Below are 22,828 nucleotides of genomic sequence, written 5' to 3'. Positions count from 1 at the left end.
GAGATAGTGACCTCAACTCTATACCCTTCACCACAGCGCTGGAGAGGGATAGGAGCAGATAATTTGGGAAAACTTTTAATTGGGTAGGGGGGGTAGTATGATGCTATTAGGCAGGAAATTGGGAGCATATATTGAGAGCAGATGTTCTCAAGGAAGTGCAAGGCAGAAATGTGGCAAATGTTCAGGGAGCATTTATATGGAGTTTTGCTAGGGAAGTTTCCATTCAGACAGGGAAAGGATAGTAGGGTTAAAGAACCATGATGTACAAAGGATGTAAACAATCTAGTTAAGAAGAAAAGAAAAGCTTATGAAAGGTTCAAAAACTAAGTACTTTTAGAGGTCTAGAAAATTACAAGGTTGCTCAGAAGGAGCTTAAGAATAGAATTAGAAGAGCCAGAAGGGGCCATGAGAAGGTCTTGGAGAACAGGATTAAGGAAAACCCCAAGGCATTCTTCAAGTATGTGAAGAGCAAGAGGATGAGCCATGTGAGAATAGGACCAATCAGGTGCAATACTGGAAACTTGTGCATAGAGTTGGAGGAGGTACAATGGTACTTAATGAATACTTTGCTTCAGTAATCACCAGGAAAAAAGACATTGACAATTGTGGGGATGACTTACAACAGACTGAAACACTCGAGTATATAGACATTAAGAAAGAAGGTATGCTGGAGATTTTGAAGAGCATTAAGTTAGGTAAGTCACTGGGACTGGATGAGATATACCCGAGGATACTGTGAGAAGTGATGGAGGAAATTGCTGAGCCTCTTGCGATGATCTTTGCATCGTCAATAGGGATGGGAGAGTACCAGAGGATTGGAGGTTTGCAAATATTGTTCCCTTGTGTAAAAATGGGAATAGAGATAACCCAGGAAATTATAGATCAATGAATCTGACATCAGTGGCGTCCAAGTTGTTGGAGAAGATCCTAAGAGACAAGGTTTATGAGCATTTGGAGAGACATAATCTGATTATGGATGGTCAGCTTGGCTTTGTCAAGGGCAGGTCGTGCCTTATGACGATTAAATTCTTTCTGAATGTAACAAAACACATTGATGAAGGTAGAGCAGTGGATAGAGTGTATATGGATTTCAGTAAGGCATTTGATAAGTTCCCCATGCAAGGCTCCTTCAGAAGGTAAGGAGGCATGAGGTCCAAGAAGAGCTTGCTTTGTGGATCCAGAACTGGCTTGCCTACAAAAGGCAAAGGGTGGTTGTAGTTGGTTTGTCTTCTGCATGGAAAACGGTGGCCAGTGGTGTACCTCAGGGATCTGTTTTGGAACCCCTCCTCTTTCTGATTTTTATAAATGACCTGGATGAGGAAGTGGAGGGATGGGTTAATAAGTTTGCTGATGACACAAAGGTTAGGGGTGTTGTGAATGGTCTGGAGGGTCATCAGAGATTAGTGCAGGACATCGATAGGATGCAGAACTAGGCTTAGAAGAGGCAGATGGAGTTCAACCCAGGTAAGTGTGAAGTTGTTCATTTTAGTAGGTCAAATTTGAAGTCCGCACATAATACTACTGGTAAGACTCTTGGCAGTGTGGAGGATCTGAGAGTCCATGTCTATAGGACACTCAAAAGCTGCTGCTCAGGTTGACAGTGTTGTTAAGAAGACGTATGATGTGTTGGCACTCATCAACCATGGGACTGAGTTCAAGAGCTGTGATGTAATGTTACATCTATTTAAGACCTTAGTCTGACCCCACTTGGAGTACTGTGTTCAGTTCTGGTCACCTCACCCAGAAAGGGTATGGATACTACAGAAAGAGTGCGGAGATTTGCAGGGATGTTGCCTAGATTGGAGGGCGTACCTTATGAGAATAGCTTGAGTGAACTTGGCCCTTTCTGCTTGGTGCGATGGAGGATGGGAGGCAACCTGATAGAGGTGTATAAGATAATGAGGGGCATTGATTGTGTGGCTAGCCTGAGGCTTTTTCCCAAGGCTGAAATGGCTAACACGAGGGGGCATAGTTTTAAGGTGTTTGGAAATAGGTAGCGAGGAGATGTCAGGGGTACATTTTTCACACAGAGAGTGGTGGGTGCGCAGAATGCACTTGCAGCAGCGCTGATGGAAGTGGATACAATAGGGTCTTTTAAGAGCCACTTAGATAGGTAAATGGAGCTAATAAAAATAGAGGGCTGTGTGCTAGGCAAATTCTAGGCAGTTTCTAGTGTAGGTTAATGGTCAACCAGCTCAGTGGGCCAAAGGGCCTGTAATGAGCTGTAGATTTCTCTGTTCTATGTTGATTGCACAACCCCCAATCCAGAGTAGCTGATCCTCTTGTGGGCTCAACCATGAACTACTCTAAAGAGCCATCTCATGGGCATTCTGGAAATTTCCCTTTTGGGATCCAGCATGAAACCTGATTTTCCCAATCTACCTGCATATTGAAATCCCCCATGACTATCATATCTTTGCCCTTTTGAAATGTCAGCTCTTTTTGTAATTTGTAGACCACATCTTCACTGCTGTTTGAAGGTTTGTATTTATCTCCCATAAGGATCTTTTTACCCTTTCAATTCCTTCGCTCTACCCACAATAATTCAACATCTTCTAATCCTACCTCACCTCTTTCTAATGATTTAATTTCACTTTTTACCAGCAATGCCACCCTTCCTCCTTGGCCTTCCTGCCTGTCCTTTCAATATAATGTGAATCCTTGGGCATAAGCTCCCAGCTATAATCATTTTTTCCAGCCACAATTCAATGATGTTGACAAATTCATCTACTTTATTCTGTATACAGCATGCATTCAAATATAACACCTTCTGTCTTGCATTCACTCTTTTCAATTTCGTCCACCTTTTACGTTGCATCTCATTCTGTTGACTTTAATTTTGCCCTATTATCAGCCTCTCCTTGCTAGCAGTCTCACTACACAATGTTTGTAAACTACCTACCTCATCATCAGTCTATCACTCCAGTTCCCATCTCCCTGCCAATTAGTTTAAACCCTCCCAAACAGTTCTAGCAACCTACCCAGAATGGTCCCCTTCCAGTTCAGATGTAACCTGTCCCTTTTTTTTATAGATCATACATTCCCCACAAGAGATCCCTCTGATCCACAAATCTTAATCCCTGCCCCCAGCACCAGTTCTTCAGCCTCACTTTAACCTGCCAAATCACCCTATTCTTCCCTTCACTAGCACATGGCACAGGCAGCAATCCAGAGACTACTACCCTGGAGGTCCTGTTTCTCAGCTTTTTACCTAGCTCCCTAAAATCTCTCTTCAGGACCTCCTCATTTTTCCTACCTACATTATTGGTGCTCATTGAACACAGTTCAGCCACCTAGTAAGATAGCAATTATGCTTAAGTATCAGCCCTAAATTCACCTATCACCTTGTGTTTCTCTTTCCCCTCCCCAACCTTTTAAATCTACTCTTCATCTTTTTTTCTTTAGTCCTACCAAAGTCCTGCCTGAAACAGCAAATGTAATCTTTTCCTAGATGCTGCCTGGCCTGCTGAGTTCCTCCAGCATTTTGGAGTTCAAAGTGAAGTGAACTACCTACCTCATCATCAGGTAGGTAGTTCAGTGAAGTTCAAAGATCAGTTTTCAAAGCAAATTTGTTATCAAAGTCCATATATGTCCTTAAGATTCACTTTCTGCGGGCATTCACAGTAAATACAAAGAAACACAATAGAATCATCAAAACTGTCAATGAATAAATGAGACTCCCCGGGAATTGTATTTGCGTTTATTGAAGAAGAAAAACTGTAATCACTCACTAATTGACAGACATTTTTCTACAATTATGTTTAACAATGGTTAGATTGGATTGATTCTCATTGGATCTCGTGGTATGAGAAATTGTCATACCAGTTTTAAACAATATCATTCTAATCAGAATTGATTGGCACTGATTTATAAAATAAAAAAGCAGAAATATTGAAATTATAATGAAAGAGAAATTTTGCTTTTCATTAAACCTAGTTCTGAGGTATTTTAACAGCAGCAATTTCGAACAAGTGTTTCCAATTTAATATTCTCCTGATGGAACTGAATATCAAAAAAAGACTCACCATTTTTGCAAGTATTTTTGTAAATTAAATGATGATATATTTTCAACACATCTGCTTACTACAAATTGAGAGAACAGTCCAAAATAAATGGATCCCTCATGCTAAAGTTGCAAAAATATTTCACCCCAATTGCTTGCATTTGGTATTCCTAATTTTATCCTTTCTAGCAAATGCAGAATGGTGTAAAATTGCTGCAGCAATGTAAAATCAACCAGAAAAAACACTTTAGTCTTCATTTACATAATCACACACAGTGGTCATTGTAGCATCTCACCATTAAATGGAACACATCAAATGTGCTGTCGTGCATATGATAGAATTAGCAAAGGTGTTGAAAGCACTGGCTCATCACGTCAATCGACATGCACTGACATTAAGGTTTAACATTAACTTTCTCTGAAACATTGATGCTTACAAATTCCAAAATGCCCAAAGCATCCGAGAAATGCCACAGACTAGGAGATGATTTGAATAATGGAGTGTTGAACCAGTTGCAATTCCTAGAATTAATGACTTGTTTTAAATAATGGAAAGTAAATAACGGAAAGAAGACACCTACCATGGTCTAGAAATTAGCAGTTTTTTTTTCTCAAAATGAAGATAATAATGGCAATGGTCCTCAAACTGTTTTAAAAAGCCCATTGTTAAGTTTTTCTCAGTATTGATATTTGAGATTGTATTTCCCTTCATTACTAGTTTTGATTCAAACTGGCTCCACTGGGAGGTGGGGAGGGGATCATGGGAGCTGGTTTGTTCTCATTGCTACCATCAGGAGGAAGGGACAGATGCCTGAAGTCACACACTTAATTATTCAGGAACAACTCTTTTGACACTGCCATCTGATTTCTGAATGGACATTGAATCCATGAACATTACGTCATGATTTTCTTTTACTTCTGTGTTTGCACTACTTAATGAACTACTTAATATATATATATATATGCTTATTTTTTATTGTTATGTATTTCATTGTACTGCTGTCATAAAGACAACAAATTTCACGACATAAGTTGCTGATAATAAACTGGATTCTGATTCTGATTGATCTAAGAGTTGTGGCTCCCCAGCTGAATACCACACACTGCCGGCACTCTCTCTCATCTGTTGACAAGTATTGACATGCAATGAGTCCAAGCTACAATGAATGGAGATATATAGACAGAATCCTTCATCATTATTGAAAGCTAATTCTTGTTGAGTCATATTGGTGAGCTGGCTGGCAGAAGCACTAGCAGGAAACACAACATTCATCTTGTTAATGGCTGGTATTAGCTCTCTTTACACCTGCACAGATTTGTTCTTTGAGTATTATACAAACAAGTGGTGAGACCTAGGCATTTAGTATATGATTAATATGTTGAATAATATCATGTCTTTTACTACTTCTGACTCAAAAATCAACAATCCATTTACTGTTACACACATTCTTCACATCACCCCATTCTTGATTGGCCTGCTGTTCCTAACATGCAATTATATTTGTCTCCTTCAGCTGACAGAAACTTTTGCTTAGGCATGAATGTGATTTACTACATTCCAATATATTTCCCTTTAGCATTAACAGCCCCCATGAACTTCAGGGCTTAGCTATTCGTTACAGTAAATCTGACCTCTCGAGCAACACAAACAATTTCACATTGGACTCAATGGATCTTATTTGGAGAGAAACAATAAGGACCTTATTACACGTGAAAGATTGTTGTTCCAGTCATGGTTTGAGGAAATTTGGTTAAGTGTTTTCTCTATGATTGTGTGTTGGGTTATTAGTAAGAGGATATGAGCAGGGTTGTTTAGAATGAGTAAAATACCACCTGCCATTATGTCATAGTGGCAGTGTTTGCTTTCATTTAGCAGTTTGAGAATTGGTTTTTCAGATATCAGTGGCATCTCCCCTGCAGCCAGAAGTAGCTACACTATGGTCTTTTCCATCCATTGTTTTTCCCGTCTGCAGTCATTCTCCACCGCTTTCTCAGCCTCCTCAGGGAAATCTATCAGAATACATTTCTACAGGACATAACACTGATATCCCCACTGTTCTCAAGGATCTGCAGGGAATATATTAACATTATCTTTCAAAATGTTGCAAATAGTGGAATTTACTCTTTAGCATTCCTCTGGCATGCCTCCTCTGACTCGAGATGGCAGTGAGGGGTGAAAGGACAAACACGATGAGTTTTCATCCTCCATTCATGTCTAAAGAGACTTGTTCTCCTACCTTTATCATTTCACTGATAGCTACAGAGAAAATTCTAGATCAATAAAACTTCATTGGAAAATCCATGCTGAATCCAATGAAATCCCAAAGCAGAAATTTCAATGTCTACTCTGTAACTTTGCATTCAGCCCAAACCAAAGCACACTAAGCATCAAAGAACTTAGACACAAAAGTTATTATTTCTTTAAAAAAAGAGTTCCTTTAGGACCGGGGTTCCTAATCTTTTTTGTACATTGGACCAATACCATTAAACAAGGGGTCCCAAGGACCCCAGGTTGGGAAGCCCTGCTTAGTAGAGAGAAGGTGTCTGAGATACCAAGGCAATATTCAATGAAACATGGCACAAAGGGCCCTAACTCAACCGAGGGTAAAATTGTTAGTCAGATTAGGGAGGGAGCATAGGAGAGCATTGTTAATGAACAAAAGGTAAGTGGTATAGTCAAAAGTAAAATTCTCCAATGGCAAGAATATACATTTTGATATATGATGATGTTATCAGAAGCCAGTCATTACTATAAGAACATAAGACATAGGAGGAGAATTAGGCCATTCAGCCCATCGAGTATGCTCCACCATTCCATCATGGCTGATCCTGGATCCCACTCAACCCCATACACCCATCTTCTCAGCATATCTTTTGATCTCCTGACTGATCAGGAAACTATTAACATTCGCCTTAAATATACCCATAGACATGGCCTCCACCTCAGTCTGTGGCAGAGCATTCCACAGATTTTCTACTCTCTGGCTAAAAAGTTTCCTCCATACCTCCATACTAGAATGTTACCCCTCAATTTTGAGGCTGTGTTCTCTAGTTCTGGATATCCCCACCATAGGAAACATCCTCTCCACATCCACCCTACCTAATCCTTTCAACATTCGGTAGGTTTCAATGAGATCTCTCCACATTCATCTAAATTCAAGTTCAGGTCCAAAGCTGCCAAGTGCTCCTCATATGTTCCTGGAATCATCCTCGTGAACCTCCTCTGAACTCTTTCTAATGACAACACACCCTTTCAGAGATATGGGGCACAAAACTGTTGATAATATTCCAAGTGCAGCCCAAGTAGTGTCTTATAAAAGCTTAGCATTATCTCCTTAGTTTTATATTCTACTCCCCTTGAAATAAATTCCAAATTGCATTTACCTTCTTTACCACAGACTCAACCTGTAAATTAATCTTCTGGCAGTCTTGCACGAGGACCCCTAAGTCCCTCTGCACCTCTGATGTTTGAACCTTCTCCCATTTAGATAGTAGTTTGTACTATTGTTCCTTTTACTAAAATTCATTATCATAAATTTCCCAACACTGTATTCCATCTGCTACTTTTTTGCCCATTCTTCCAATTTGTCTAAGTCCTGCTGCAATCGCATTGCTTCCTCAGCACTACCTATCCCTCTACCTATCTTTGTAATCATCCGCAAGCTTTGCCATAAAGCCATGAATTCCATTATCCAAATCATTGACAAACAATGTGAAATGTAATGATCCCAATACTAACCCCCGAAGAACACCGCTAGTCACTGGCAGCTAACCAGAAAAGACTCCTGAAAATCCAAGTAAATGGCATCCACTGCCACTCAGTTGTCTGCCCTGTTTGTTACTCCTCGAAGAACTGTAATGGATTTGTCAGGCAAGATTACCCTTTACAGAAATCTTTGATTTGTTTTATCATTAATCTCCAAGTACCCATAAACCTCATAAAGAGTGGATAACACTTGCAATTTTCCAGTCCTCTGGGACTATGCCAGAATCATGTGATTCTCAAAAGATCATAACCAATGCATCTGTTACCCCTTCAGCAACCTCTCTCAAGACTCTGGGATATATTCCATCTGGTCCAGGTGATTTATCCTCCTTAAGACCTTTGAGTTTTGCCTAACATTTTTCCCTTTGTAATAACAATGGCATTCACTCATGCTCTCTGACACTCATGGACCTCTGGCACGCTGCTAGTGTCTTCCGCAGTGAAGACTGATGTAAAGTACCCATTAAGTTAATTTTCCATTTCTTTGTTTCCCATTACTAACTCACCAGCATCATTTTCCAGTAGTCACATATCAATTCTCAAGTCCCTTTTATTCTTATATAACCAAAAAAAAACAACTATGTGTAGGTTCTGGACCTAGCTATCTACAAAATGCTGGCAGTAGATCCATTATAAATAGACTTTGGAATGGAGTCATCCATTCATGAACTTAGGACTGACATCCATTTACAAATTTACTAAACCAATAATAAAATCCAAATAAATCCTAAGCTTGGGATGTTAATGATTGAGCCTTATTGAGGAATCAATGTTCATTTGCAAGAAAGTAAAACAGCTTTCAGTGACATTACCAGAAAACAACTTTAGCTTCAGGAACGTTATCAGCGAAACTCCCACTATCGATGGAACCAAGGCTAACTGACCAAGTGTTAAACCAAAGTATTCATTACAACACGGACTCCAGAGGGAAGCTAACAACTTGTACTCTGCAAGAAATCATTTTTGCCACCAGCAATTGCATTAATGTCTTGGCAATTCAAGTAGGCACGGAACTGAGTTGCTTACCTCCTATCTCCTCAAAGTGTGTCCAATCCCAGCAGGGTATGTGAATAAAATAAATAACTAACTTCCACTTAGATGAATGAATTTCAAGAGGCATTCAAATCCCTGGATACCATTTAGGAGAAAGTATGCAAGACACTAATTTTAGCTCCCAATTGTTCTTTGCCAATAGTTTATCCAATTTATCTCCCAAGCAACCTTCACCAAACTAAAAGATAAGCACAGAAAGTATTTAACATTCTCTCCTGAGAAATGCAGATCCTCCCCAGGTTGTAAACGCCTGACATTTGGATATCTCAATGAAAAGGCATTGGAGGGCCAGGCACCTGCTGTGAGTTGGAAACAGGACAACTCACATGCCTTCTCTCCCCACCAACACCTTCTGCCAGGTGAAACAAGGAAATTCACACACCCTCCATCCCCGCCAGCCTCATCCAGAGCTGCAACTACTGGAGGCTGGGTCAAGCCAGATGAGCAGAGGAGAATCAGTCACTCACTGAGTAGCTGAAGCCATTTGGCAGCCATTCTCTGCTCACTTTCCCATCACTGCCCTTTCTGTTTATTTCTGACTTACAATTTGGGTTGCATGGTTACATAACAAACTGGCTCTTAATTTCCTCTTGCTTGGTCCAGCTCCATTGCTATTAATTAGCCAAAGCTACATACCATGCTTGATTTGCATATAAATAGAATTTCTCCTGCATTGAAGGTGAATTCACATTTGCAAAGGTTGGTGAGTTGGAAGAGGAGCTCCAGCTGAGTGGTGTGGTGCAACTCCATTTTACTTCAGAGCTTAATTTAATTTGCACTAAATCCTTCCTAATGAGAAAGAGCTTTTCATTTTAATAGCATATTTATACATCCATCAAAGGGAAGAATGTCGGTGTAACAGGCGGGGACGTAGGTTTGCTGTTTGAATCTACGGCTGGCATCAATCATTTCCTGGATCACTGATAACACAAGATAAATAAATGCATTTACTTAGACTCCAACAGCTTGCATAAACTTCATTCTCAGAACAACAATTACATCATGCAAAGTAATTGAGCAAAACGTTAACTGGCTTTATTACTTACATTATTTAGTCTTGATTGAATGCTTTCCACAAACAATATATTCATGATCTTACCAGCTCAGGTGGCATTGCTTTCCATGAGTATATGATGATTACTGTCTATAGTTTGCTTTTTCATAGTCAACAGTATACCTAACCAGTTATTTTTTTGCCAAGAATTATGTTTTCAATTAATATGGCAGTAAATTTCTTTAAGATAGTGTAACTCTTGGTAGCTCAGGTTGAGGAATTTGATGTTGCTGTGTTTGCCAAACTTGGCAATTAGCTTGCAGACATTTCATCACCAGTCAAGGTGACGTCCTCAGTGCACAGTTGTTGGAGTGTCTCTCTAGGAGTGCTTGTGTTTATATAGGGCCCTGCTCACTTGCCTGATTGGCAAGCCCTTCAGCTGACCTTTGAATTCTATTGGCTCGTGTTCCTTTGTCTGTTAGGGGTTTGTAGATGGCATCTACTTCCAAATGTTTGTTAACGGAGTTATCAGAAGAGAACATTTCTTTACTGGAAACAATCCCATGTTTGCATTACTTGAATAAACAGTTATCTCACAGTCTAATTTCCTTTGAAGTTTCTCCATTCTTTTTATTTTTTACAATCTCAATTATATTATATGGGTAATAATGAATATGGAAAAACTAAAGTAACATTTAACTAATCTGAAAATTTGCACCTAAATTTAAACCAGTTTCTCTCAAATATTTCATATTGCATACCACTAGTGTTATACTAAACTGGGGTGCGCAACCTGGGGTCCACAAATCCCTTGGTTAATGATAGGGGTACATGGCATAAATAAAGAGATTGGGATCCTATGTTACTTTCCACTGCTGCACGTAAGGAGCATATACGTTCTCCCCATGACCATGTGGGTTTCCTCCCACGGTCCAAAGGCTACCGGTTGGTAGGTTAATTGATCATTTTAAATTGTCCCGCGATTAGGCGAGGGTTAAAATCAGAGGATTGATGGTTGGGTTGGCCAGAAGGACCTGTTTCACGCTGTATCTGAATAAATAAAAACAAATAAACTAGACAGTCAATTTTGCATTTAGATGAATGATCTTTGACTTAATTTGTTATCTCTGTTTCTCTCTCCACAGATGCAGCTGGACCTTTTGTGAATTTCATGCTTCCCATTTTCATTTCAGGTTTTCAGCATCTCAATTTTTTCTTGATTTTTAAATCAAACTTTGCAGAGAAACAAGCTGTTAGAAACTTGTTTTAAATAGCTTTTCCTGTTTTTGTCGTCAACAGGGCTCAGCTAATATTTTGACTGTAAGAAATGACTGGTACATCAAGAAGAAAATGAAAGACGAAAATCTGATAGATGCATTAAATTGTTGCAATATCAATTTGACATAGATGTCTGCTACATTTCAGAGTCTGATATTGCTGTTGGTCTTTATTTCTAGTTTTATTGGGAAGATTATGGGGGGAATGATTGAAGTTTAACGGTTCAAAAGATTTAAATGACCTTTAACCTGACACAAGTCACGGATCCTGGAGTATGGCAAAATACTGCAGTGAATTATTATAGAAGACAAAATTTCCCCTTTATAAACTATTCGCTATTGAATCTTTCCTTTCACCTATTCCTTATGCAGACTATAATCATCACAGAATTAAGTGTATTCCTGAAGAAACCTTCTCATATATAAAGTTAAATTAGTTGGATTATTCATTTCATTCTTATTTAAGAACATTCCTTTTTCTACAATGTGCATACGTGGTATAGTTGATATAACTACCCATTGTTTCCTAAATTTAAATCAAAAGCATTTTATCCTTGCCATATTGTTCTAGGATTTGATATTTTGTTTGGCTGAGATCAGTCTGTTTCCTCTGATGTGAATGATGAGACTGGTAGGAGGTCAGTGACTGAAGATGTTGCTGTATCCTTGTTGTTGAAGGTGTTTAAGGGCATCTTAAATCTCACACTGCAGCAGTCTGAATTTCCCAGCTGCTTAAAAAGGACTGCAATCAGACTGGATCCGAGCAGGATGAACTGCCTCAACAACAATCCACTGGTATCCCTCACATCGACCATAATGAAGAACTTTGAGAGTTTGGCGTCAGTTGGAATTAGCTCCTACCTGAGCAAGGACCTGCGTCGCCACAGGTCTACAGCATACGCAGTCTCACTGGCTCTCCATTCTGCTTTGGAACACTTCAGCAACAACAAAACATGTGTCAGGATTTGTTTATTGATTACAGCTCAGCTTTCAGCTCCATCATCACTTTAGTATCAGTCTCCAAGCTCCTAAATCTGGCCTCTATACTTCCCTGGAAAACTCCTCATCAGGAGAGCACACAGACAGTACAGATTGATGATAACATCTACTCACTGACAGTCAATACAGGTGTATCACAAGGATATGCACTTAGACCCCTCTTCTAGTCTCTCTACACTCATGACTGCATGGCTGAGCACATTTCAAAAGTCATCTTTATATCTGTAGATGACACACATCTGCAGAATCTCAGTTGTTGAGGAGGCCTTTAGAGTGAGATAATTCTCATAACAACGGCAAGTCCAAGGAGTTGACTGTTGCCTTCAGGAAGGGAAAGCCTGGGGAACACTCACCAGTCCCATTGAGGGGTCAGCAGTGAAAAGAGAAAACAGATTCCAGTTCCTGAGTGTAACAGCTTGAAGGATCTAACTACGCTCAGCACATTGAAGCAATCACAAAGAAAATACATCAGTGGCTTTAATTCATTAGGAATTGGAGGAGAATTGGTATGCCACCAAACACCCTTGCAAATTTGTATAAATGTGTGGTAGAAAGCATTTTATGAGTGGTTGCATCACAGCCTGGTATGGAGCTTCCAATGCACAGGATCACAAAGGGTTTCAAACTCAGCCAGTTCCATTATGAGAACGTCTCTTCACACCATCGAGGACAACTCCAAGAGACATTGCCTGAAGAAAGCGGGGTCCATCATTAAGGATTTGTCCTCTTCTCATTACTATCATCAGGGAGGAGTTACAACAATGGTTCCCAACCATTTTTTTTGCCATGTACCAATATATTTAAGCAAGGGGTCCATGGACCCCAAGTTGCAAATCCCTGAGGTAAAGGGTACTGAAGACCTACATTCAGTGATTCTTCCCCTCCGCCATCATGTTTTGAAAGGTCCAGGAACATAACCCCATTATGGCTAATTTTACACTGTTGATTTATTTATTATTTAGAATAATTGACTGTTTTTCTACCATAATCTTGCTGCAAACCAACACATTTCACATCATATAAAACAGTAATAATGAACCAGATACTGACAGAGGGACACACACAAAATGCTGGTGGAACACAGCAGGCCAGGCAGCATCTATAGGGAGAAGTACTGTTGACGTTTCAGGCCGAGACCCTTCGTCAGGACTGAGGGCCTGTTTGAGATGTCAAAGTGTTGGGAAGGACAGTAGGTTTTGATAGTCTCTCGATCATGGTCTCTGGGGCTTTGCTACTGCTTGCATGGTGGGTGGTGTGGGTTGATGCTTTTGCCGTGGTTTCTAAACGGATCCTACCACTAAACATATCTTTACCTCTGCACACCCCCCCCCCCCCAACTCTCTGCTTTCCACAGGGATCACGCCTCACTCACCTCCATTCAGGGCCCCAGACAGTCCTTCCAGGTGAAGCAACACTTCACCTGCAAATCTGCTGGGATCATCTATTGTGTCCAGTGCTCCTAATGTACCCTCCTCTTCTATTCCCCACTCTGGCCTCTCATCTCTTCTCATATGCCTATCACCTCCCACTGGGTCCCCTCCTCCTTCCCTTTCTCCTATTGTCCACTCTCCTTTCCTATAGCCCTTCACCATTCCTACCCATCTGGCTTCACCTATCACCTTCTGGCTTGTTCTCCTTCTCCTCCTCCTACCTTTTAATTCTGGTGTCTTGCCCCTTCCTTTCCAGTCCTGAAGGCTGAGATTGGGGCTTCACTGGATGATTTATCTCAATGAGATCCTCCTTAATAAAGCAAAGGAATTCATTTAAATAAAAGCTTCTGTGGGAGGCCATTTGCAAGGCCAGCTGATCTTTCCCAGCCCTGATATTCATTGAAATGAAATACTTCAGAGGGTAGTGGTCACATTTCAAAGTAATGTATTGTGCTATCCTGGTAAGGCTGCCAGAGATTGTTTCCTGAAGGGGTTATGACAAGTTGGGATATTCATGACAATTTAGTAGCTTTACATTATCCATTATTGATACTTAAGGAAAAAATCTAATAAGGTGACTCCACAGGATATGAAATCTTGTGTCCGGATCAGCCCCATGACAGTTATGGCACAGTATCCTTGAAAATCTACTGAGGATATGGTACCATCCACACCTGCCCTCCTTTCTCTCTCCAGTTTCTCTTCCTTACTCAAGTGGTCTATGTTGTATATTTAACTTTTCAGTAGTATTTGAGTAACATTGTAAATATATTGCTTAATTAAGCATTCTTGTTCACCTAAATATTGCATTACAGGTTATAAGTTACATAAATTTCATACGCCATAAAGCTGCAATGTGATATGTGCATGCCTCGCTAAAGTAAACACAAAGTTAAACCTCTCACTTTGGACTCCCTTGTTATTCTTCCAATTATTTTATGTTTTGGACTTTAAAACATAGTGGTGGTGACAAGGAAGTTTTGAACAAACCCGAGAAATCTACCTACCTGTTGAAGCTCAGTGAGATTTCAAGTTTTAAAAAGCACAGCAAGAAACCAGTGAGTAAAATAAATCAGCGCGGCATGAGTCCCTTTGGAAGGGGAGAAAGAAAAAGAGTTGTTAAAAAAAGGCAGGAAAAAACCCAAACTAAGACTTGGTCTCCTATCTTTCTCTTGTAATTAGCTTTTCCTGCTTTGAAGTTGCAAAGCATAACAGTCTAGACTCCTCCTATATCCCCAGGTCAGGAGTTTACAAAGTGGACCATTCATGGCTGCTGGGATACCAAACAAAATTCTTTCAGCATCAATAAAGCTTACTGAAATGAGTTAAGAAAAATATCAGAAACTAGGCAAAAGTAATCCTCAGTTAATTAGCAAACTGAAATCTAACTACTCATGCTGGGAAGGAATTGTAATTAGTGCTGCCAGAGGGTACTTATTAAACATTAAGTGGAGTTATTTTGTAGTGGATCAAGTGTATGTAAACTAATTCCACAGAGCTGCTTGATATTTATTTAAATTTGATAATGAGGTTTTAAATGATTCCATCATGTACCCAGCATCCTTTGCAATGCAGCCCTATTGGACTTATTAAGTGATGTACTTCACACATTGGAATGTGTTTGAAAATATCTCCTGCTGCATTGGATCACCGGCCACAGAGTTTACAACCAGACTGATGTATGATGCAATTGAATTTCTGACACATCTTTACAAAAGGAACTGTTATTGTGAATGAAATCATCTCTAGGGTACAATAAACTGGTACTTCATGATTACAATAATAATGTTTACAGATTAATTATAATCCTTATTTATATCTAAAGCAGTGGTTTAGGCCCCACAAATGGCTGAAGGTTTCTGCTGCTGGGAGTTCTCATTTGCTGGGGTGTAGCAGTTATCAGAATAACTTTACAGCACTGCCAATCACCATTAAGGGTTTGATTCCCACCGCTGTCTGTAAGGAGTTCGCACGTCCTCCCAATGACACTGCCATAGGAATGCAGCATTCACTGTCAGAGAACCCACACACGGGTCAGTCCTGCTCACTTGCCTCAGCACTCACACCACCAGTTTCAGGAAGTTTCTATCCCTCAGCCATCGGGTCCTTGAAGCAAATGGGATAACCACATTCAACGTCTCTTGCCCCACCAATGAAATGTTCCCACAACCAAGGACTCTATTTCATTATCTTACATTCTCATTATTTATTACTATTTATATATATTTGCATTTGCACATTGTCTTCTGCATTCTAGCTAATCTTCCATTGATCCTGATATAGTCACTATTCTGTAATTTTATTGAGTACGCCCACAAGGAAATACATCTCTGGGTTGTATATGGTGACATTTATGTACATTAATAACAAATTTATTTTGAGTTTTGACTATGTAGATTTGCACCAGGTGTTCTGGTTTCCTCCCATATTCCAAGATGGTATGTTTAGCTTCAGGGCTGCAAAGCAGTGGGCATGCTACATTGGCATCGGAGGTGTGGTGACCCTTGCAGACTGTTCCACCATACAACCCTTGCTGGTTTGATTTGACGCAAGCAATGTCTTTCTCTTTATGTTTCAGCGTTCATATGGCGAATAATAATAGCATAGAAAACCTACAGCATAATACAGGCCCTTCAGCCCACAAAGTTGTGCTGAACATGTCCCTACCTTAGAAATTACTAGGCTTACCTATAGCCCTCTATTTTTCTAAGCTGAATGTACCTATCCAAAAGTCTCTCAAAAGACCCTATCGTACCTGCCTGCACCACCATTGCCGGCAGCCCATTCCACACACTCACCACTCTCTGAGTAAAAAACTTACCCCTGACATCTCCCAAGCACCTTAAACCTGTGCCCTCTTGTGGCAGCCATTTCAGCCCTGGGAAAAAGCCTCTAACTATCCACACGAATAATTCCTCTCATCATCTTATATCTTAATGTAATCTAATCTTCTCCTGCTCTTGCTAACTAATGACAAAGTTGCAGTCTTGATGCTACTCAGGGAGGATGGTAAGAGAAAGGTCCGTGGCCAAGCAGAAGCCTGAAATCACGCAGAATGTTCTTCAAAATATAAAGTAATTCTGGCTTGTTAGCTTCTTCCTGCTGTCCATTTAGAATTGGCTGCCTATTTAACGACACAGTAATCCTCTGGAATCATATTACTGGCCTAATGATAATAGAACTTCCTCAATACACATTCAGGAAAAACTAACAATAATTATCTTGTTTCTATTAAATATCAGTATTAACTGCTTGGCATACTTGAAGCAAAGAACAATAAAATAGACTGTTGATCTCATAACCCACCTGGTTATGATTTTGCATCTTATTGTCTACTTGCATTGCACTTTGTCTGCAGCTGTTACACTTTATACTGTACGTTGTTATTGTTTTACCTTGTACTACCTCAATACACTCTGTAATGAATTGATCTCTATGAACGGTGTACAAGACAAACTTCGCACTGTGCCTCAGTACGGGACAACAATAAACCAATTCCAAACGGGCATCAGAACTTTTAAAACTCTATAGACAAACATGTTGAAATAGACTCCATCTAGAAACCCCAATCCCCTAAAAGGCAAAGAAATGCAAGCCAATAAAATTCAAGTGTCAACTGAAGGGGTAGCCAATCAGGACCAAAGCAAGCTAATGGGGGCCAATATAAATGTGAACACCCCCAGAGAGAAAAACCAACAACTGTACTCTGAGGATGTCACCTCAACTGGTGATGAAACGTCTGCAGACTAATTTTAACCTGGGAAAACATTGTAATATCAAGTACATTCTGGATTCCAATTCCAAAAGACTCTCTGCATTTTCTTCACTGTACCAGAATGAATAAATTTATTTCCAGATTCATGACAATGAAGACAATCTTATAGCAAGGATCTAGGGTTACCTGGGCAACGGTAAACATATTCAACAGGTTATTTTGAAAGAGTAAAATGATAAACATGCAAGTAAATCTAGCATTTCTTTCTATATAAGGGCTTGGTATTTCTTTATGGTAAGTGAATAGCAGAACATTTTTGGATTTTTAGAATCAACTACTTAGCCAACCCATTATTCCTAAAATATGTTGCTTTGAAAAAAATTGCTTCTTGAATGTGCCACTCCTTTAAGTTATCTGGACTATAATTTTGGCACTTTTCCATCTACACAATCAGCTCTGTATGGAGTTAATTTGTAGTCTATTCACTCACACAGATAGTAACTAGTAATTACATTTTTTTTTACACATGCGTGCTAATTATCTGAATCTTCAATATCAAAAGGACTTTTCATGTCTAATAACTGTGAAGAAACTAGAATAAGATTGCCCTGTGGAAAATGTTCATAGATACACCTCACAAATAATAGCAAAATAATGCAGATTCTGGAAAATAAATTTATCTCTGTATGTGTTAATCTCTTTATTTGGTAAAGTAAGCAAACCTAACAAGAGTAGACAAAGGTAAATCAGTTGATGCTGTGTACTTGGATACTCAGAAGGTCTTTCACAAGGTGCCACATGAGACTGCTTAACAACCTAAGGTGTGAGTTCTCCTGACAGAGATAACTATCTCCTTTATCTTGTTGACATGGGTCTCAAGCTCTTTCTCTTCCTCTTTGTAGGTTGCCCCATCATTGTTGCCAATGAGCCCACCACTGTTGAGCCATCGGTGAACTTGACAATGAGATTACTGGGGTGTTTGGCCGTGCTGTCACGTGTGAGTAGGGTGCAGAGCAATGGGCTCAGCACACAGCCCTGGGGTGTTAATGCTGTTCAGGATGATGGTGAGGGAGATCTGAACAATACAAACACCAGTGTCAGGATGCTATTCGTTGACTAAAGCTCAGCATTTAACATTATAATTCCTACAGTCCTGATCAAAAAGCTACAGAACCTGGCCTCTGTACCTCCCTCTGCAATTCCATCCATGACTTCTTAACCAAAAGACCACAACCTATGCGGATTGGAAATAACGTCTCCACCTCATTGACGATCAGCACTGGTGTTCCTCAGGGATGTGTGCTTAGCCCATCGCTCTACTCTTTCTGCATCCATGACTGTATGGTTAGACATGGCTCAATTACCAGCTATAAACTTCTGACAATAAAACTATTGTTGGTAGAATTTCAGATGGCGATGAGAGGCTGTACAGGAGTGAGATATACCAGCTAGTTGAAAGGTGTCGTACCAATAACCTAGCACTCAATGATCAAACAGCTGATTGTGGAAAGGGTAAAATGAGGGAAAACAATCCTATCTTCAAAGAGCAATCAGAATTGGAAAGTGAACAATTTCAAGTTCCTGATGGTGTCAATATCTTTGGGAATCTAACCTGGTCCTAACATATCAATGCAGCTATAAAGAAAGCAAGAAGACAGCAGTTATATTTCATCTGGGGTATTAGGAGATTTCATTTGTCACCTAAAGCACTCAAACACTTCTACAGGTGGAGAGAATTTTGACTGGCTGCATTGCCATCTATTATGGGGAGAGGTGCGACTGCACAGGCTCAAAGTTAGCAGCAGAGAGTCAGCTCCATCATGGGTATCAGCCTTCATAGTATTCCAGACATCTTAAAGGAGCGGTGCCTCAGAAAAGCAGTTTCATTCATCAAGGATCTCCACTACCCAGGACATGCTCTCTTCTCACTGCTTTTGGCGATTGGAGCCACAGACCCTTCCTCAGTCTCCAGGATGTTGTGTGATGGTCACTTGCTGCTTGTGCTTTCTTCCAGCCAATAAAAGCCTACCTTAACCCACGTTTCAGAGTTATTGATGGTGCGTCAAGAAGCCTGAAGATACACGCTCAGCTATTTACAAACAGCTTCTTCCCCTCTGCCATCTGATTTCTGAATGGCCATTGAACCCATTAACACTACCTCAGTACTTCATTGTAAATTTCTGTCTTTGCTCTACTTATCTTAATGTAACTATTTTATACACACACACACATATACATATATGTTTACTGTAATTTAGTGTTTTTTCTATATTTATCATGTATTATATTGTACTGCTGTTACAAAGTTAACAAATTTCACAACATCTGCTGATGATATTAAACCTGATTATGAGAGTGGTTATGCATCCTGACCATCTGAGGTTATATAGCACCAGAAAGCTGATGTAAATAGCTGAAGTACTGAATAAATAACAGTCCTCACATCCATTAATACAGTTCGTTCTGCACATAAACATTATTTATTCTGGTACAGTGAGCATAAAATACACAATTAAGCATCAAACATGTCAATAATTGATAGTAAGATGTAGGAGTTGTAAGAAAATTATCACCTTTTTCCCCTGTGTATTTTATGAATCTTCTGCTTTCAGGGGAAAATCAATAGGATTAGAGTATTGCAGAATAGTTTAAAAAGGTAGTCAATTCTAAATCAAGAACAAAAAAAAGCAAGCATTATTTCATACCATAAGAGAATTAAAACACCCCAGAATTTCATACAAATGATTTTGCTAGATTAACCATATTTCAGAATGTTATTTCAAACATAATTTTAATCAGCATGAACCCAAATTCTTATTCAACAAACTCACTATTCATTAAATACATTTCAATACTATGTTTTGTATTTTTGTACAACTCCTTTCTCATCTGTGAAACAGCATAAATTCCTCCCTTTAATGCTGCCTTTTTGCTTTTCAAGGTGGCTGAGTTCCTGTTGAAATCTGTGATGTACAGTTGCACTCAAAAAGCGGGTTCATACAGAACTTCTGGAGCTTGGCAAACAGCCTAGCATTTTTGATATCTCCATGAGTGGCTGGGAAGACATGCACCTTCAGGGCTTTCAGTAGTACAACCCCAGGAAGGTCCTGTGGATGACTTGATTTGCCAGTTTCACCAATTGTAACATCACAGAGATTGGACGGTGTCTGTCTCTCTCCTTCTCCCTCTCCCTCCCTGCTGTAACAAGTGGAGGGAGGAGGGAGGGTTGAATGTTTGCTGCTGTCTGTGCTTCAGAGGGGATGGCGCTGTCTTTGGGGTTCTAACATTTTTCTGTCATTCATTCAGTGTTTTCTTGTTTCATGGATGTCTGCCAAGATTACGAATGTGAGGTTGTATACTGTACACATTCTCTGATGTTAAATGAAACCAGTCAACCATTGAAGTACAGCTACTTCCACCTATATATAATTATGATTAAACATTTTTTGTTTAACACATGCAGATTTCATAATGTAAAATGTCATAAACTGGCACTGCAACTTTAAATTGAGGTTAACTAGCCCCGAAGGTATCAAAACACAGCAAATCTCTTCTTCACTGTCCATTTTCCACTTCATAGCTTAAAACTATAAGCAACCTGCATACAAGTTTCAAATGTTTATGAAACCAACCATCGCTATATTGTTATATTTCAATGTCAATTACCACTTCTCATTGAACTGACAAACTGATAAAGAAATTATTAGCTTATTGATGCACCATCAATAACTCTGAGACATGAGTTAAGGTAGGCTTTTATTGGCTAGAAGAAAGCACAAGCAGCAAGTGACCACAACACAACATCCTGGAGACTGAGGGCAGGACTCAGGCCTCCAATCGCCTTTATACCAGGGTCTGTGGGAGGAGACACAGGAGCAGTCAGCGGCAGGGGGGGTGGTGTCCAGACAGGTATATGTAGTTCACTACACTTATGAGTATTAAAAAAAAATCATTTACTTTTGCAAATATGGTGTAAGATCTACTCAGGGAAATTTATATTTACAATATTCCTTAGTTTAGATTCAGCCCAGTTTGCAGGAAAAGATTTTACTGTTCATCATCCACTGTTTAGTTGCTTGAATGGAGTAACAGATGGTTAAAGTATTATTCTACATGAACTGAATACATTGAAATAGCATAATCTAAAAGTTGTTATTATTATGGTGTAATTTCAACAGCTATACTCTCTAATGAATGCAGACATAATTTTTCAAATTCAAAGTTTCAACTATTTGATTTGGTTTTAGAAAATACATCATGCAAGTTTCTTTTTCCATTTTTAAAAATAATTTCTAAAGTATTATGTTTTGTTACCAGATCAAGGTATGACAAGATTCAATATATTTGTTATATATATATATACAATAACAAATTTAGCTTCCCTGAGTGCATGTAATTTGATCTTTATTACATACTTTTATTATAAATTTGTTAAAATACTAGAAATTAAATAATCAATCAATGTTCCACATAAGAAAATGGAGTTCATTCTTGGACCTGTATATAATCTGTAAGGTGTGCATCAACAAAGTAGTTAACCTTGGGATCTGAAATTGCTTAGCCTTGTTTAACTTCTTTTGCCTTTTTGCTTGTTATAACTGAGAGGAAACTCCAGAATGAGAGAACTGACCAGAAGGAGATTTTTTAAAAAAAGATGCCATAGCAGGGCTGTGGTTTGAAGACCTCATGGTACAAAATAAAAGAAAAAGCCATATGGAAACGTGTACTAGTCAGCAACTTATGTTCTAAATCATTGCCTTTACTCCTGAATCACTTCTTACACAGAGGTCTGAAGTAATTCAGAAGGCAGCCTGAATAAGGAACAGAAGCAATTGGAATATTGTCCCCTTTTGAATTAATCAAGAGAAGATGTTCAAGACATCCAAAATTTGTTCAACTAAGAAAAATGTTAAAATTTTTAAAAAAAGAGAATACTGGGTTAGGTAGCATCTGTGGAAGGAGAAGCAACTCTAATGTTTCCTGTTGAAGCACTTTCAAAGAGTCCGATGAGGAACCTTTAACCTGAATTGTTAACTCAGTTCTCTTTTCACTGACCCTGTCTGACCTACTGCCCGACTTAGGCATTTCTCTAATGCACCCAAGATCGCACATGCAAACATTTTGTTGGCATATGGCGTGCAGTGAAATCCCTTGATTCAGAAAACCTCACTAAGAATAAAAATATTCATAATGATTACCCTTACTGCCAAATTAAGCTGTCAATGCTTTTTTGACAAGCTGAAAGCAGCGAGATGCTTTCACAGGAAATGTCTCACGCCTGCTTGGCATCAGTTAGATGTTTACGAGAACATGTGACATTGGATGATACGTTTTGAAATCCTTGCAAAACTAGTGTACAAATCAGTACTGGGAGAGTAGACAGTTTTCATTGGCTTCACTCCGCTTATATTTTCCTTCTTTCATAAGACCACGAGATGTAGGAGTAGAATTAGGTTACTTGGCCCATTCAGTCTGTTCCGGAATTCCATCATGGCTGATCCAATTCTCCTCTCAGCCCCAGTCTCCTTCTTTCTCCTCATACCCCTTCATGCCCTGACCAATCTAGAATCTATCAACCTCTGACTTAAATA

Source organism: Hypanus sabinus, chromosome 4 (genome assembly GCF_030144855.1).
Source record: "Hypanus sabinus isolate sHypSab1 chromosome 4, sHypSab1.hap1, whole genome shotgun sequence".
NCBI lineage: Eukaryota > Metazoa > Chordata > Chondrichthyes > Myliobatiformes > Dasyatidae > Hypanus > Hypanus sabinus.
Note: the sequence above shows the minus strand (reverse complement) of the source record.